The sequence below is a fragment of the Dipodomys merriami genome, unplaced genomic scaffold, assembly GCF_024711535.1.
Source record: "Dipodomys merriami isolate MVZ:Mamm:240054 unplaced genomic scaffold, mDipMer1.0.p SCAF_28, whole genome shotgun sequence".
Lineage (NCBI taxonomy): Eukaryota > Metazoa > Chordata > Mammalia > Rodentia > Heteromyidae > Dipodomys > Dipodomys merriami.
In genome coordinates, this window is record NW_027204270.1 from 2,588,752 (window position 1) to 2,606,398 (window position 17,647).

The 17,647-nt window shown below is 58.0% G+C and overlaps 1 protein-coding gene across 2 annotated transcripts in view; it reads left to right on the forward strand.

Annotated features, from left to right (window-relative positions):
- Ajap1 (adherens junctions associated protein 1) overlaps positions 1-17,647 on the forward strand; it is a 124,250-nt gene that overhangs the window by 67,965 nt on the left and 38,638 nt on the right. The gene's annotated exons all lie outside the window — the stretch shown is intronic.

Genomic DNA, 17,647 nt, shown 5'->3' on the forward strand with positions numbered 1-17,647 from the left:
GGCACAATGATCAGGCAGGGTCCCAGACAGCAAGAGCTCCAGGATGCCAGAGTTTGTTCTGGGGAGCTGTGTTTAGAGGCCACAGGCAGCCTGTGCCAGAGGCTGGGGTTCAGGTGTGCATCTGAACCTCTCTGTCTGTGCTGTGTGCCCCTGGGAAAGGTCTCTTCTCTCCTGATGTCTTCTTCCTCACCTGTGAGCTGAATGCTTGAAATTCGTTCTCCTAGACCACTGCCGAGAGGAATTAGCATTAACTTCCCCAACAGTTCCCCTGATCGGCACTTGTTTTTATACCCAGCAAGAGTGGCTGCTACAAGAAAAGTAAGAGTAGAAAGGTCGACTCTCAGCAGTCCAATTGGCTTTACTCAAGAAGAAATGGAATGAGAGACGAGTCTCCTTCAGCCCAGGATGACACGCATCTCTTACAGCTAGGGTCCCACTAAATACTAGGCAGACAAAGTGGAGGTGTGTACTTTAAGCAGTCTCAAGGTGTCAACAGCATCTGTGTTCACCAGGGGTGTCAGCCTCAGAAGTGGCCTTGGTCTCAAGCTCTCTTCCCAAGACCACGGTGTGCATTTGTTCAGGGGAAGGGGAGGGGAGAAGATTCAGTGGGTCATCAGCAAGCACAGTTCTAGGATGTGGCTGTTGGAACAGTGAGTACTTCCACTTCAAGCCATCTTCCATCAGCTACGAGGACAGGGTTGCTGGTGGCACAACCGTCTACCAGGGACTGGGAGTGCTGTCACGTCAGACTCACCCACTCCCTGCCTGAGGGCACCCAAAAACCTGGAAGAAGGGTGTTAGGAAGTGACGCAAGCTGTCACTGAGTCAGATCTGTGGTCTGAAGAGGGTTCTTCAGGGCCAGGTTGGGAACTGAGTTTTGTCTTTTTGTTTCTGTGGAAAATGATGTAGGAAATGCAAGTTACACTGTTCCAATCTGTCTGCAGTAAGGCATTTCTGGGCTCAGAAATGGTAGGGCATAGTGTTTTAGGGTGAAATCCCTGGGGACCTATGGTTATGTGGAATACCTACCTAGTAGGAATACAACAGGTGGAATAACTCAGAGATCTTCCTTCCTGAATTTTAGGTTAATGATGGAAGACTTTGCTTGCTTGTTTATTTATTTATTTGGTGCCAATCTAGGGCTTAAACTCAAGGCCTACATGTTATATCTGACCTGTTTCACTCAAGGGTGTCACTCTACTGCTCGAGCCACAGCTCCACTTTGAGATTTCTTGGTAAATAATTGGAGATAAGAGTCTTACAGACTTTCCTGCCTGAACTGCCTTTGAACCATGATCCTTAGATCTCAGCCTCCTGAGTAGCTGGGATAATGGGCATGAGCCATCGGTACCTGGCAAGACTCTTCAATCTCTGGATTCCCTTGATGTTAGCCATATGAACCTGGACAGCCTGCCTGACTCCTCTGTGCCACAGTGAGGATGTTTGGTGTCTCTTAACGTTGTTGTATGCTGAAAGGAGAAGGAGCACACCATGTGGTCAGGGCCTGGCACGTAATTGCTCAGTATGTGTTTGCTGCTGTTAATGTGAGGATGACGATGGTAACCTGATCATGATGATGGTGACGGTGATGGTGATGATGATAGTAGTGAGACTGGCAATAATGGTGATGATTTTGGTAACAATATGATAATAATGATGATGACCATGATGATGATGATGATGTCAATATCAATAATAGTGGTTGTGATGATTGTGATGTGGTACTAACTAGGATGATGATGATGATGATCATACAGGTGATGATGGTCATGATGGTGATAAGGATGATGATGATGGTGGTGGTCATGGTGGTAGTGATGGTAAAGCATGATCATGGTAATAGTAATGATGCTGTCAGTGGTGATCTTGGTGGTGATGATAATGATGATGGTCATGGTTATGATGATAGCAGTGCGACAGGGATGACCACAATGTTTTGATTGCTGTCACTGGCTGATTTGCTGCTGCCAGCTCTGGGAATCATCCGATGAAGTCCTGAGCCCTTGTTCCTGACCTTGGTGCTCTGTACAGAGGTAGAGATGGCTCTCACCAGGAGCTGCCCGAGATGGAAAATCACCTGGTGCAGAGGGTTAGAGATCCAGCCTCCCATAGGTGGCAGAGCAAGGACGTGGGGCGGGTCAGAAGTTCGCCTGAGGTTGAGCGAGCAGGCTTCCCACAGCGCGTCCTGTGACAGCCCTCTCGCTGATCAGGCTCAGAATCTAGAATTACAGAGTCTCCCGGGAGAAAAGCAGAAAGTTATTTCCTGAGCTTTGATCTTAAGACCTCATCAAGAGCCAACCGCTCTGGGCTGCTGCATGTACCACCTCAGAATGCCTGGCACATGGGTGCCTGATGTACGATCAGTGCTCAGGGGAGGCCCCTGACCATGGGTGGTGGCATTTGTCCCTGAGACTCCCAAGCACGGTCTCCAGATGCCCGCACCTGGGACTCTTGGGACAGTGCCCTTGCCACAGGAAGGCGGCCAGGCCTGCAGGCCCCATCCTGTCAGTGAAGAGTCCTCTCTGTTGGCTCAGTCACTGCTCGTGACATCCGGCAGTCCAGGATGTGATGGCTCACTTGTCACTTGAGTCTTGCCTTGTAATTTTCACGTGACAGCTCACTCATGCGTTTCCACGGTGACTTCCACACCACTTTGTCCTTGTCACTTTCGATGTCCTTCCGGTACGCCCCTCTGTGAGCACTGTGTCTTCACTGGCCGTCTGGCAGACAGCTGCTCTGAGTCGCCGTGGTGCTGGCCAGCGAACCCCAGTGATCACATTTGGTGACGAGAAGATGTTTTCTAAATACTGGTACTGAAGTGGGGGGACGTAGAGGCAGATGTACCAGGGAGGAGCAGGCGCCCTCTTCCTTTGGCCAGAAGCCGTGTGGTGACAGTTTAAATGCTGAATCCCTTTTAATTAAGTTGCTGGGTGTTTGCTGGGAAGGAGGCGAATCTGTCCTTAATTTAGAGATATTTGAAGCAAATGACTCATGAACTTCAAAAGTTTTGAGTGGCTTTAATTGGGGTTAGAACATCAAAGAATGTAGGAACGGCTGGAGCGGCACGAAGCACTGGAGACTGCACACCACCACCGGACCGGGCTTTCTAGTCATAATTGGGACTTGTTCTGAATCCATGGGACTGGCCCTTCCCACGAGCCATTGCCTCTGGTTGGTGACCCCTGGCCGCCATACACAGACACAGGTGAGCATGCACGTGGACTCCCAGGCGGTCCCTGAGAGTCGCCGCTCCCTCTGATTTGCTGAATGAGGCTGTGTTTGCCCCAAGAGCACAAGCGAGCAGGGACTCGTTAAAGCCCACCTGTGTTCTGAAGGGGTTTCTTCCCAGTTCCTGTGCATTTAGTGCCTCCTTAACTTATTGGTTCAGCTCCTCGGGCGTGGGGAAGGTGCTTGGATTCTTGCCCAGCCCAGGTTCCAGGTTCCTCTCCTAAGCGCTGCCTTCCTGGGCACTGCTCAGATCAACTCTCCGGGGTCCTTTTCTTCCTCCGGCCCTTGAGAGCTGCCTCTGTCTGCGGGTTGTTTTGCTGGGGACTGGGCGGCACTGAGGGGCAGCCCCAGGACTCCTCTGCCTGGAAAGCAGCCCGCTGCCTGGGGCGGGGGGTGGAGGGGATCCCACCAGGGAGGTAGGGCACAGTATGTCTTTCTCTGTATCCTACATGCCACTGACTACCAGATTCATTCAGACCCTCAGGATTGGAGGGGACCACAGTCCTGAGTGGTGAGCTCAAATGCCATATGTACAGAACGCAGTGGTATTTGAGGACTTTCATTTGACTACGTAAGACAAGGTTTTAGATTCTTCCTTCTTGACCAGCTATGTGGACTAAGATTCTAGGAAGCCACCAAAGCTCAGGTGGCGAGAGCAGGGAGCCGGGTGCGCAGCCTGGACCCTGGTCCCGAGGGTCTAAGCCTCTGTCTGGCAAGTGAGACAGATGAGGACATACCTTTGTACAAGAGCAACACGGCAGGTGAGGACCACAGAAGCAGTGTCGCACAGTGCTAACCTCACCCATGGTCTGGAGTTCAGGGGGAGCAGGTGACCCCTCCTGTCTGGGGGGGGCAGGGGGTCCACTGCGGTCCAGAGGGACAGGGTGAGTTCTGGGAGCCACGAGGGAGGACAGGGAGGGTGGGGCGGTGGGCAGGGAGGAGGGAGTTGGAGGCGTCTCTTCAGCCTGACCTGTGGGAGGAGCTGGGCCAGGGGCCACAGGAGGACTCGGGCTCCTAGCCCAGCCTTGGGGACAGGGCAGCCCTGTGCTTCCTAGTGGCTCCAGGGACCCCCTGCTGAGAGCCAGAGCAAGGGCCAGAGAGACCGACTCTTCACCGCGTAGCCGTCAGCACAAGGAGAATGCCGGGGCGCTCTGCCCTGCCCTCCTCCCCGCGTCCAGGCGTCCTCAGCATTTGCTGGGATGGGTGGCTGTGGACGGGGGTGATGAGAGCCTCCCCCTGCTGAAGCTGGTCCCCGGTCCCCGCCTGGGAACAGCCTGACGTGGGGCTTGCAAAGATTCCGCTGGAAAGAACAGTTCACCTTCCCGCGTCCCCCACCCCCCACCCTGCCCCAGGCATCTCAGCAAAGAAGTGCTCCACCCGCCCCCCATCCCCACCCTGGAGTTGGTCCCAGCGCCTGGTTCTGGAAACTCAGCCAGAGTCACAGCAGACAGGACAGGCAGGTGTGCCACGTGGTCCAGTGTCCGGAAGACAGGTCCAGGGCTGTGTGGGGAAGGGGATCCGAGAGTCCCAGGCCTCCTCCTTGAAGCTCTCGCAAGGGTGTGGTGAGAGGCCAGGATTTCTTTCCACACCGGGGCAGACACATGTGTCAGGTGAACAGAGATTGGGCATTGGCCATGGAAGGGCGGGGGGGGGGGGGCGGTGGCGGTCGGGGAAGTGGTGGAGCGGGGGGGCCCAATGGGAAGAACGGGCCTGGGCCCTGGCCACTGTGGCACGTGCGCACACGTGTGTGTGTGTGTGTGTGTGTGTGTGTGTGTGTGTGTGTGTGTGTGTGTGTGTGTGTGTGCGTAGCTACACTATGTGTGACCTCTGGACTGCTTTGCCTGCACAGCTCTCAGAGTGGTTCTGAGATTGGACCCCATCAGCCGGTGTGAGCACCGTTCAGTGCTGCAGGGAGCACATAGGCCCTGGCAACCCGGGGAGGGCTGCGGGAACATGGGGTCGTGATTCACAGTGCTCAGCGCGGGCGAGTGCCATTCGCCGTCTGCCCCCTTCATGCCCCTCCGCAGAGACCATCGAAATGGACAGCGGTCCCCTCAGAGCCATTCTGTCCTCTCTTGTGCTCAGCCTAACCCACTCCGGGAAGCTAGCTGCAGGGTGTCTGTCCAGTTTGGAGGTCTGTGGTCTGACTGTCTGTCCCCTGTCCCACAGGACTCGTGACATCCCTGCCCAGCCTAGCCAGGATTAGTCACATGACAAACAGTTTTAAATGTCTCCTGGGAGGCCGTGACCCAGTCCCAGTGGCCACTTTGATGAGTGTGTGAGTACCGGGCTTGAACTTGGGGCCTAGGTGCTGTCTCTGAGCTTTCTCACTCAAGCTTTGCACTCCACTTGAGCCACACAGCTTCACTTCTGGCCTTTTGCTGGTTAATTGGAGATAAAAGATACACGGACTTTCTTACCTACGCTGGCTTTGAAACACGATCCTCAGACCTCAGCCTCCTGAGGAGCTGGGATGACAGGCGAGAGCCTCTGGTGCCAGGCTCTAGGGTTTACTTTTCACCCAGGCCATGTCAGCTTATGACCCACCCATGTCCTGCGTGGGTGAGGGGCCAGCCTTCAGGACTGATGTGACCTCAGTCCCTCTCAGCCGGGAGGCTTAGGTGTGGAGTCCCCGTGTGGCCTCCTTGGAGGCTGGAGAGGCTCCTTCCAGCCTCTCTTCTGGCTGGCCCACCATCCCCAGGTCTCAGCATTTGTCTTCTAAGGACACTCAGGGTTCAGGGACCCCTGGATAATCCGGGGTGATCTCATCTTGAGCTCCTCAGCTGAATCACACTGCAAAAGACCCTCTGTCTAGATGAGGTCACATCCTCAGCTTTGGGTCTTGCTCAGCCCCCTAGACTCGGAGCCTGTGTCAGTTCAGGGCTGAGTGCTGGCATGGTTTTGTTTATCTGCAGGTGTCCCCCAAATCTGGACTTTGCTAGAGAGGAAGACGGGCCTTGCGGGGAGGGCACTAGCCCAGGCCAGAGCCGTCCAGAGGCCCAGGGGTCTGGGCCTGGAGGAAGCGGAGGCTGCCTTGGTGTTGAGTGTGGGCGAGGTGACCCGTGTGCCTCCAGGAGGCCCAGTCCCCTGTGGACCTGTCGTTCGGCCTGCTGATGAGTCCCTCACGTGCAGGGTTCACTGAGTTCCTGCCCTGGGCTGTGACCAGAGCTGAGGATGCTCTGACACAGAGGCTTCTCCTGCCCCCAGGCCTCTCCCTGGGTGCAAGCAGACGGCCATCAGAAACAAGAAAACCTTGTTTTTTTGTGTTTTTTTTTTGTTTTTGTTTTTTGTCGGTCATGGGGCTTGAACTCTGGGCCTGGGTGCTGTCCCTCAGCTCTTCAGCTCAAAGCGAGCGCTCTACCACTTGAGCTACAGCGCCACTTCCCAAGAAAACCTTAACTCCTGCAAGTGGGGGGACTAGGGACACCTCATCTTCGGAGGGGCTGACCACAGGGCTGAGACCTGGGACGGGAGAGGAAGAGACAGGGGGAGGAAGAGTGTGGTGGAGGCCTAGGAGCCTGGAGGAGGAGAGCAGGGCAGGAGAGGGGATGTGCAGTGGGAGGGCAATGGGAAGTCTTGAAGGTGGGAAGTCGGGACAGGCAGGGCGGAGATCCTGCACTGCTCCGGAATATTCCCGGAATCCAGGCAGGAGGAGCAGACAGCCTGGACTTGGGTAGAGGCGAGGACTTCTGAGCTGTGCACGCCCATCTGCAGGTGTGCATCCTCTGAGGAGGATGGGGGTGTGGGTGTGAGGAGCAGATGCCACTCTGGAGGTCTGATGACTCTGGTGTGAGCCACTTGTGTCCCCTGCTGAGCACAGTGCCTTCAGCCCTCTGGGCGGCAGGCTGGAGAGGAGGGTCGGCGGCGGCAGCATTCTGGTATTCAATGGAAGCCAGACGGCCAACTTCGGAAGAGGAGTTCATTCGGGCCCACAGGGTCAAACATTTCAGCCCATCTCCTTTGGGCCCATTGCTTTGGGCCTGTGACGTGCACCATGCTAGAACGCGGCGGAGGTGCCCGTTGGCCGGGTGGGAGGGGCAGGAAGAGGCAGAGACCAGAGTCCTGCGGTGCCCTTGGAGAGTACTCGCCAATGACGTCCACTATGCCATGCTTCTTGGAGACAACAGTGACAAGCTGGGCATGAACCCCACCACGCAGGACCTTCAGGGAACATCCTCCATCCCCCGGCTGGCTCCGGTCAGAACCAGGTCCGGGGAGATGCCACCCACGGGCCTCAAAGGCACCGGGAGTCAGGCGTGCCCCACACGGTGGAGTGCCCACCTCGGGAGGGGCTTTCGCCTCCATCAGCGCCTTTGATGGGGGTCTGCACCCGCGAGCTCTGGTCCACAGCCAGGAACGGCTCGCTCCCGACCACGCTCAGGCTCAGCTGGACGTGAAAACGATGGCCGCTGTGGGTCCCTCCTATGCCAGGGCTTTGGGGGAATAATCGTTCCACCAGCCCCCTGGGGACATCGGTGCACTTTTTAGAGCATTTGGACCACAACGTAGAGCCATTTCAGTACCAGTGAGGAGCAGCATAAGCGCTTAGACACCAGCCTGATTTCAGCCAGATGGGGCCTTCTGACCCCAAGGAGTCTTCTGACCACGAGGGGTCTTCTGGCCAGGCAGGTCTCATGCATCAGAAGAAAGCTTCCGGGGCTCCTAGTTCAAAGGCTTAGGGGCTGGAGTGCTGGAGCTATCTAGAGCAAGATACACAGCTAGCAAGAGTCCCTCTTGCAGGGGACAGGGCCTTGAGGGTGGGGTGCTCTGGGCCATTATGTGGGATCTAGAGCCATCCAGGCAAGGCCTCAGGGGCTGCTGCTCCCGGGGGTAGGTCCTCTCTGGCATCTGCCCTGCTCTTACTGTGAGCTTCCCCAGGGTGGGTGGCTGGGAGATCTTCCATTCCCGAGCCTTCCTGAGGATCCAAGCCCTGGGTCCTGGCCTCGGCCTTGACCATGGGCTCTCGTGTAGGCAGGTTTCCTGGAGCAGGCTGAGAGCTCAGGGTGTGGTCTGCCCGCCTCTCCAGGGGATGGGACAGTCACAAACTGCCCGGATCCTGTAGCCCCGTTCCCCAGCCATGTCTCCTAACCCTGGGGCTAGGGTGCCACGCCATCTGTAGACCTGAAGTGGCAGTGGGAAGTACAGTTTAGAACACTGAGGACACTATCTTCCCAGGATGCAATGCAGCTGAGACCTGGAGCCTTGGGGTGGGGGATGTAGCTCTGCCCTTACCCCCACCTGGAAGGGGACAGGGAGGAGAGGGCCTGTGTGGGACAATGTGGCACTAAGGTTTTCTTTTGGTCAGTCGTGGGGCCTGAACTCTGGGCCTGGGCGCTGTCCCTCAGCTCTTCAGCTCAAGGCGAGCGCTCTACCACTTGAGCCACAGCGCCACTTCCAGCTTTTTCTGCTTATGTGATGCTGAGGAATTGGACCCAGGGCCTCATGCAAGGCAAGCGCTCTACCCCTGAGCCACCTTCCCAGCCCCCACTAAGGTGTTTTGTGAGGACTGGTATCCCTTCATCTCATACCTGGGGTCAGAGCTTGCCGAGGGCACAACCCGTGCTATTGACCCTTCGCAGGGTGGAGTCTAAGGGACCACCCCCAGACAGACAGGGATTCTCAGACATCCAGGGGGCAGATGGGAGACAGCAGGTTTGGGTGCCCGGAGGAGATTGCTGAGCAGGAAGACAAAGCCATCCCGGCCCGTGCAGAGGTGGGCTACAGCCCCCCCCCACATGCACTCGGACTGCAGAGGGGGCTGACCCCCAGGGATGGTTTAGAGGGTGCACGTCTGCTTCCTCTTTAGAAGTCTTGATTCAGACGGGTCTGAGAAGCTGCGTATGGAGCTCAGTCTCCAGCATGCGGCTCGCAGGAAGTGGGGAGCCTGCACGCTGAGTGCAGTCATCTCCAGCACCATCTCTGGTGGGGAGAGGCTGACAAGTCCCCCCCCACACCCCGGCCCCCACACAGAGCAAAGCACTACTTACGGCAGCTGCTTGCGTCTGCTCTGCCGCTCGGGCTGCATCTGTTCCTGGGTGAGTCACGGCTCGGCTCTGAGCCTCGTGGCCCTCTTCTCACCAGGTGGCCTTTCCCAGGTCTGCTGGGTAAATATCACGTGAGCCAGGAGTACCCTGGAGCAGCCCAGGAAGCTCGGGACCCTGTGACCTCCTCCCTTCCCGCCCCCTCGCCCTGGAGATCGAGAGATGCAGACAGCTCTAAGTCCCCTCCCCGTTCAGCGTGCCCAGCCCACTGACCTCACCACCGCCACCTCCCCCAGCGTCCATGACTCTGAAGTCTCCCGTACGCTGGGTTTACGGCCCAGCCTGCTGAGGTGCGCTCTGGAGACCCAGTGCTGCTGATTTCCAGGCACGTGGCCACACCCTATTCTGACTACACATCTGTATTTACCACCACAACCCAGGCAGCAGAGAGACCATGCTGTCCTGTAGTGACCCCCTGCACCTGCCCCAGGCCTGGTGCTAGGCAGGGTAGATGCTGTCATCTCATAGAACCAGCGAGGGCAGGGCCTGCTAACAATAGATGAATGCGTAAGAGACCCCATCCCACCATTGTTCTCAGAGACTCTGCCCTACCCCTGAGGCCGGGGAGCTCTGCCTCAACAGCTTGGGGGAAACCAGCTGTCTGTGTCGGGATCAGGGAGGCCCTGTGTGTGTGGGGGCTGCAGCCTCGAGCTGAGGGGACCCACACATCACAGCCACACACGTGGTACTCAGCCTACAGAGCAAGCGGTGAGCCCTGCTGCCCCGGGGATGGGCTGTGCACCGCCCGCCCAACGCAGCTTCCTGGACTCCAGCGACTTCCGCAGGCACAGGGGCGTCAGCTGCCCTCCATTCCTTCCATCCCTGAGAGGGGATCCAGACCCGCCCTGGCCAGGCCCCCCGGTGCCCTGGGTGGTGATAAGCCAGAGGTTTCTGCCCTCTGGTAGAACACGGGCGACTAGAAGGCTGGAGCTGGGTGAGGGCTGGTGAGCAGGCTGGAGTGGGTGGAGTAGGAAGGGAGGGAAGGCCAGGGGATGGCCACGGCGGCCCGTCTGACATGTAGAGTGCTTGAGGCCCTTGCGGGGTATAGAGAGGCAGCTCCCACTCAGCTGTCCTTCCCTGTGCTCTCCCCTGGGGCTCCCTACCCCCTGTGTGCCTCCTGTAGGTCTCTGCAGGGCCCCATCCTAATTGGCGTAGGGACAGTTTCCTGACCCTGCAGCATGCTGGGGGCAGGAGCTGGATGCACAGAGCCCAGGGACACCCTGGAGCTAAAGGTCACTTTGCTGGGAACTTCTGTCTTAGGCTACACACAGCGGGGCCCTGGTTTCTGAGAGAACCGCAGTATCTGATCGGATGAACCGCCAGGATTTCTCTCCAGCTTGGCTTTGGCTGTCGATGCTGGACTGTCTTTGGTTCCCTGGTCAGAGCAGGAGCCCTGACCCCACCTGTCCCCCATTTAGCTTCTGAGCAGCTCACAGCCTGCTCCTTGTACCCAGGTGTGATGTGCCCACTGCCCCTCCAGCCTTGGCCTGCCTGGAGCTCATTGGTCTGTTAATGTCCTTGGAACAAATAGTTGGGATGAGTCACACAGCGAGAGGAAGAGAGGGGTCATGGGTTGACCCATTCAGCCATCTTGATTTCTCACACCACGCCTCGCTTCGATGGGAAATGAGTCAGTGGCTCAGCTGCTCAGACCAGAACGCGGGTGACTTCTCTTATGAGGGTGCAGGCCGGAAGGGGGGAATTCCTGGGCAGGGTCTGTCCCCGGTGGGTGCCACCCTCCTGCCTGGAATGCAGGGTGCCCAGATGGCTTCTTGGAGCCCAGACCCATCTGGAGAGAGCAGGGGAAAGCTTGGGACGGGGTGCATGGTGAGAAGTCGTAGAGGAAAGAGGGTTTGACCAGGGGGAGAGGGCACCATGTGTATGCACTGCCAACTCTTCGCTCCACAGGTGCAGGAATTCCTCCAGGCTTTCCTTGATCAGAGGTGGAAAAGACAGGAGCAACCGAGCTTGCTGCTTCTGTAGCAGAGGTGCCCGTGAACGTTGATTGTATTGTTCCCTTTGGCTGCTGGGGGAAAGGGTAACCCAGCAGCACCCTGGGAGGGCACTCTGAGCAGTGTGGCCCCAAATGGCCAGAAACCCAGATTCAGCCCCATTTAACCCGCTGTCTCCCGGGAGGAGTCGAGGCCCGGGGGACACCTGTCAGCTTCCTTACCTCGCATGCCTTCAGATTCCCAGGCAGAGCAGAGCCTCAGCTGCTGCTACTCCTGCTCATCTAGCCATTGGTGCCCAGCAGCCCCTGGGAAGGTGGGCGGAGTCTCTTGTGAACCAGACAGCGGACCTACAGGCAGGTTGCACCAGGCAAAGGCCATGTCCACTGAGCTACCCCTTGAGACCATCCCCCAACACGGGAATGCTGGTCACCTCTGCCTGGCATGGAGCCTGCCGGACCAAGGCTGTCTCCCAGTCTAGAAGTGTATTCCTGCATCCCAGACGGAGGGGCACAGGAAGAATAGACAGACAGAGCGACACTCAGCCTGGCCTCCCTCCCGCACTGTGAAGGAGTGCTCCTAACCTCTGCTGGATCAAACTGTACCTGCAGCCTTTCTTCCCCGCTACGTACAACATAGCTGTCCCTCAGTCCCTCTCCTTGCCTCCCTCAGAGACTTGGTGCTCAAATGCAACAGGAGATGGCGAATTGTTCTTACTATGGGGACATGACCGCTTACTGCTTTTAAAACAAAATGTGTGAAGAGCCAGCGTTCACTCAGACTCCTTTAGTAGTGTTCTTTACATCGGTAGGTGTATTGTGATGGGCTGAGAAGGTACGGATGCAGGTAAGCACCTTTGTGGAGAGGTCTGTCTCTTCAGGGTGACGGAGATGGCTGGAGAGGGAGGGGCTGCAGTAACGTACTGGAGCCCCGAAGAGGCTCATTCCTGTTGATTGTGCACAGGGCTCTGGGAGGACCGTGGTGCCAGCTCCCACCTGAGCCGTTCCCCTCCCCCCGGGCAGTGCCAGCCTCCCCGCCTGCCCGAGACAGTACCGGGGACACCCGCCACCCACCACTCTTGTGTCCACCCCAGTTTCTGGAGAGAAATCAAAGCCCAGACGCAGCTGTGCGTCTGTCCCCGTCCCTGGCTCTGGCGGGTCTTGGGAGGCTGGGGCTCCCCCTGGGCTCCGGCGGCAGGACCAGGCCCTCGGGGGCTCCTCTCCCCGCTGCTCCCCTGGGGCTGGCATCCTGCGACAGTGCGTGTGTGGGTGCGTGTGTGGGATGGGGTGCACTGCCCTGCCCGCCTCGCCTCCAAGCTCCCGTCTTCCCCCAGGCAGCGGCATCGGCTTGGGCCGATGCCCAGTCCCTCTCATCTCAGCAGGGCAGGGCAGGGCAGGGCAGGGCAGGGCATCCCTTCGGTCTGGCCCTCTGCTCAGGAGCTCCCACAGCACCAGGGCAGGAATGGCCGCCTCTCTCCTCCCATCCCCGGGAAGCTGAGGAGGGATGTGGCAGGACTTCCCGTCCCGCGTCCCAGGCTCTGTGGGCCCCGGGCCGTCGTCCTCCTGGGACAGCTCCCTGCGGAGGGGGCCCATGGCTGACCCAGGCTCCGGGGCTCCTCCAGGGCGGGGATGGGGAAATTGTGTGTGAACACACAGAAGTGTGCACCTGAGCGCACCTGCTCTGCAGTCCCCCCCCACACCTGTCCGCCATCTGTCTCCTGAGCCCCAGGGCCCAGGAAACGTGTCCGCAGCGTGGGCTCCTCAGGGATCCCTCCGGGATCTCCCTCGGGCAGCAGCCCTCCTCCGAGTGCTACCTGCTCCTGTCCCTGTCACTTGTGTGTCCTCATCCTGGGCCTCCCCGGGCAACATGGAGGGAGCCGTGGGTGAGAGTGGGCTGAGTCTGAGCTGGGGGGGACTGCATCTGTGACATGGGAACAGCCCTCCCCAGCAGACCCCGCTCCCTCCCCAGGCAGTGGAGGCAGAGCTCTCCGTGTGCAGCTGGCTGGGGCCCTCACCCCCCTGCCCCGACGTCCCCGACACCTTCAAACAGCAACCTGACCTCCCGGGCGGCCTCTCCCCGCCTCGGTCCCCACACAGGAACTGAGACAGATTCCGGATTCGGCCCTGTGAGGAGTTTCAGAACTGGTGCATTCGAGAAGAACGTCACCAGGGACACGAGGGTCTGCACTTAGCCAAGGTCCTGACAGGACCACAGCTTTTATTCCCAAGGCCTGGCCAGAGGAGGACCCACAGGGGCAGACAGGACCCACAGGGGCTGGACTTACCGTAAGGAGAGGCTGCACCGAAGCACTGTATAACTACTTACTCCCCAAATCCTTCCTTCCTTCCTTCCTTCCTTCCTTCCTTCCTTCCTTCCTTCCTTCCTTCCTCCCTCCCTCGCTTTCTTCTTTCCTTCCTCCCTCTTCCCACTCTCTTCCTTCCTCCTCCACTTCCTTTCTTCCTCCTCCATTTCCTTCCTTCCTCCCTTTCCTCTCCCTTCCTCCTTCACTTCCTTTCTTCCTCACTTCCTTCTTCCCTCCCTCTCTTTCTCCTTTACTTCCTTCCTTCCTCCCTCACTTCCTTCTTTCCTTCCTTCCTCTTCCCTCCCTCTCTTCCTTCCTCCCTCTCTTCCTTCATCCCTCACTTCCTTCTTTCCTTCCTCCTCTTCCCTCTCTCTTCCTTCCTCCTTCACTTCCTTTCTTCTTCCCTCTCTTCCTTGCTCCCTCTCTTCCTTCCCTCTCTTCCTTCTTCCTTCACTTCCCTCCCTCTCTTCCTTCCTCCCTCTCTTCCTTGCTCCCTCTCTTCCTTCATCCCTCACTTCCTTCTTCCCTCCTTCTCTTCCTTCCTCCTTTACTTCCTTCCTCCCTCTCTTCCCTCTCTTCCTTCTTCCTTCACTTCCTTCACTCTCTTCCTTCCTCCCTCACTCCCTTCCTTCCTCACTTCCTCTTTCCTTCCTTCCTCCCTCACTTCCTTCTTTCCTTCCTTCCTCTTCCCTCCCTCTCTTCCTTCCTCCCTCTCTTCCTTCATCCCTCACTTCCTTCTTTCCTTCCTCCTCTTCCCTCTCTTCCTTCCTCCTTCACTTCCTTCCTTTTTCCCTCTCTTCCTTGCTCCCTCTCTTCCTTCCCTCTCTTCCTTCTTCCTTCACTTCCTTCCCTCTCTTCCTTCATCCCTCACTTCCTTCATCCCTCACTTCCTTCTTTCCTTCCTCCTTTACTTCCTTCCTCCCTCTCTTTCTTCCCTCTCTTCCTTCTTCCTTCACTTCCTTCCCTCTCTTCCTTCCTCCCTCACTCTCTTCCCCACTTCCTCTTTCCTTCCTTCCTCCCTCACTTCCTTCTTTCCTTCCTTCCTCTTCCCTCCCTCTCTTCCTTCCTCCCTCTCTTCCTTCATCCCTCACTTCCTTCCTCCTTCCTCCTCTTCCCTCTCTCTTCCTTCCTCCTTCACTTCCTTTCTTCTTCCCTCTCTTCCTTGCTCCCTCTCTTCCTTCATCCCTCACTTCCTTCTTCCCTCCTTCTCTTCCTTCCTCCTTTACTTCCTTCCTCCCTCTCTTCTTTCCCTCTCTTCCTTCTTCCTTCACTTCCTTCCCTCTCTTCCTTCCTCCCTCACTCCCTTCCTTCCTCACTTCCTCTTTCCTTCCTTCCTCCCTTCTTCCCTCCCTCCCTTTCTTCCTTCCCTTTCTCTTTCTTCTTTCACGACCGGCATTTGAACTTACCTTGCTTTCTCCTGGCTGGTGTTCTATCACTTGAACCAGGCCCCCTGCCTGGCTTTTTTGCTGTTTCTTTTGGAAATAGAGCCTCATAGACTTGTCTCGCCTGGACTGGCTCCAAAACCTGATCATCCAGGTCTGCTCTCCCGCATCGCTCATTATGGGGTGAGTCACCTGTGCTGGGATGCAACCACTGGCGTATTCAACCACCAAAATCACCACGTGACCGGTGCTCTGTGCCGGAGGGGACCTCCGCGGGGCAGTGAGCTAGATCGGCCCGGGTCCACGAGGATGCTTCCCCGGGGACCAGACGCAACAACCGTGCTCCCAGAACCCCCACGTGTTGTCTGGGGAGAAAAACGTGGAGGAAGGTTCCTGCGGCCTAGGACCGGAAGTGGGAGAGGCAGGAGCACTGGCTGCCACGGGGCCCCTCACAGGGCAGGAGAAGGCCACTGTGACATGTGCTATTTCCCAGAGAAAACTCTCACTGCCATCCGCCCGTACACAGTCCATCGTGTGTGTGTGTGTGTGTGTGTGTGTGTCCAGAAATAGACCACAGAACAGCCTCGCTCTGATTTCCGAGCTCATGATTCTAGGGCAAGATGCCCTTCTGCGATGCCGACCACGGGAGATGGGGGTGGAGCAGGTCACGTGAGGCACACGGCCCCAGCCGGGCCTCGCCTGTGCCCCAGTTAGCCACGCTCGGAAACGAGCCCATCCGAGCACGGACTTGGCTGGGGCCGGGCCAAGTCCTGACGATGAAAGCCCAGCTACGCGTACAAACCTTCACCAGCCTGACCTGGCGCGCTCGCTCTGAGCACCGGGAGTTGGACGCCCGGCCCGCACGCTACGCTGGCTTCGATGAAAGCAGCACACCAGCCGGGCTCAGAGCAGGGGGAAGGGAAGGAAGGACCCGTCTTCTCTGTAATTCCTTCCTGGATATGACAATGAGTGCCGCGGAGACACCCTTCTCACGAGCTGGATTCTATAAGCTTGCAGTGTGTGCCGCAGGCCCGGGTGGCAGCCGCTCGTCTGCGTGTGAGTCAACAGAGGTGGTTACCGGAGATGCAGAGATGTTCAGACGTCTCACCTGTGGTCACTCTGGGTTCAAAGTTGGGCCCCAGGGCTGGGCCTGTGTTTCCACCACGTCGGTCATTCACCTTGCTCCCCAGACCCTGGTGTTCTTTAGAGATCACTTGACACATTAAGATGGGCAACGGCGGAGCGGTGCTTGACGGGAGGGTAGAGGCATTGCTGTTCGACCCGGAGCCGGGGACTCGGGTGCGGTGTCTGAGCCGCCTTTGGCTCACGCATGAGGAAAGGGGAGGGAGAGCCCTCCCAGCAGGAGCCGCTGGTGGTGGCCACACTGTCCTCCAGGCAGGGTTTCTGGGGGCCCAGGCACACCCCCAGTTTCCAAGAAGGCTGCAGAAGGCACAGTGTCTGCCCTCTTTCTGTCCACCGCCCACACCGCCCCGCCGCACGTGTCCATCCTTTACCACACTGGAGCGCGGTGGGTCCTGGCCTCCACGTACTCCCCTGTCCCCACGCCCAGGGCCCCGACTCACCGTGGTCCAGCGTCACGGTGTCATCCCACCTTTGCAAGGGTTTGAGGTGTACTGCGTCTTCTCCTGGGCTTGCCCTGCAGGGTCTCACCGTTTCCCATGATGCTGGGCTGCCCGCAGCACCTCTGCGAGCGCAGGACCCCGGGGAAAGCAGTGGGCACCCGCAGTGGGCTTTGCTGCGAGCGTGGAGCTGAGCCGGATTCCCCGCGCGCCGTGATGGTCAGGTTCCTCCCCTTCCCCCTGTGCGGTGGAGAAGGCAGAGTGGAGGGCAGAAAAAGGCGACGTTTTAACGTGCTGGGACGGTGCCCGGTGCCCAGCCCTGGCTGTCAGGTGGCCCCTGAGTTCACAGAAGTGCCCGCCACGCTGCAGCACGGCTTTCCCGAAACAGCAGCTGCCCCTCCCCTGCTCAGAACTCCAAGCATGTGTCCCACCACAACCCTCCTGACTCCCCACACAGGCCCCCATCTTCTCCACAGCCACTCACCACAGACACATCCCCTAACCCTCTCCTTTCCCAAATACGCGTCGTGTCTACCCGATTGTACCCATCGACTCAGGTGACCACAGATGGGAAGTGAGCTTCTGACTTCTTGATTAGCCCCTCAGACCACAGCCTTAAAAACGCCAGTAGTGATTGCCAGGGACCGGGGTGTAGGGAGTCAGGAAGGGGGCTGCGGTCAGGGTGGGGGGGGGGGGAGGGAGGCCAGCACAGAAGGCCTGGAAAGCCACAGGAAGCCCTGGAGGACATCTGAAACCCAGAGGGTTTCAATTGGAGACCACCAGGGCTGACGTCCATCTCCAAAGCTTCCTGTGGTTAGGGGGACCGGGAAGGATCCAGATTGCAGGAGAAGCACAGGTGGCCGGGACTGGCATGGAGGATGGGAGGGGGCTCTGAGACCTGATTTGGATCAGTACAATGGGGGTGGTGGGGGAGAGGAAGCAGGAAGGCTGGGCGTCATGGGACAGTGGTCATTGCCACATTGGAGAAGGTGTTTGGACACAGGAAAGCCAAGGGTCTAGAGGGAGGCAGAATCTCTTTTCTCATCTCCCAGGAGCTCGGATTACCCACTGATACCAGTGCAAGGCTCCTGGTACTTGGAGCCAGATAAAACAGCTAGACAGACACCAATGTAGCCAAAGATCTTGGTGTCTCCAGCCATGGAGA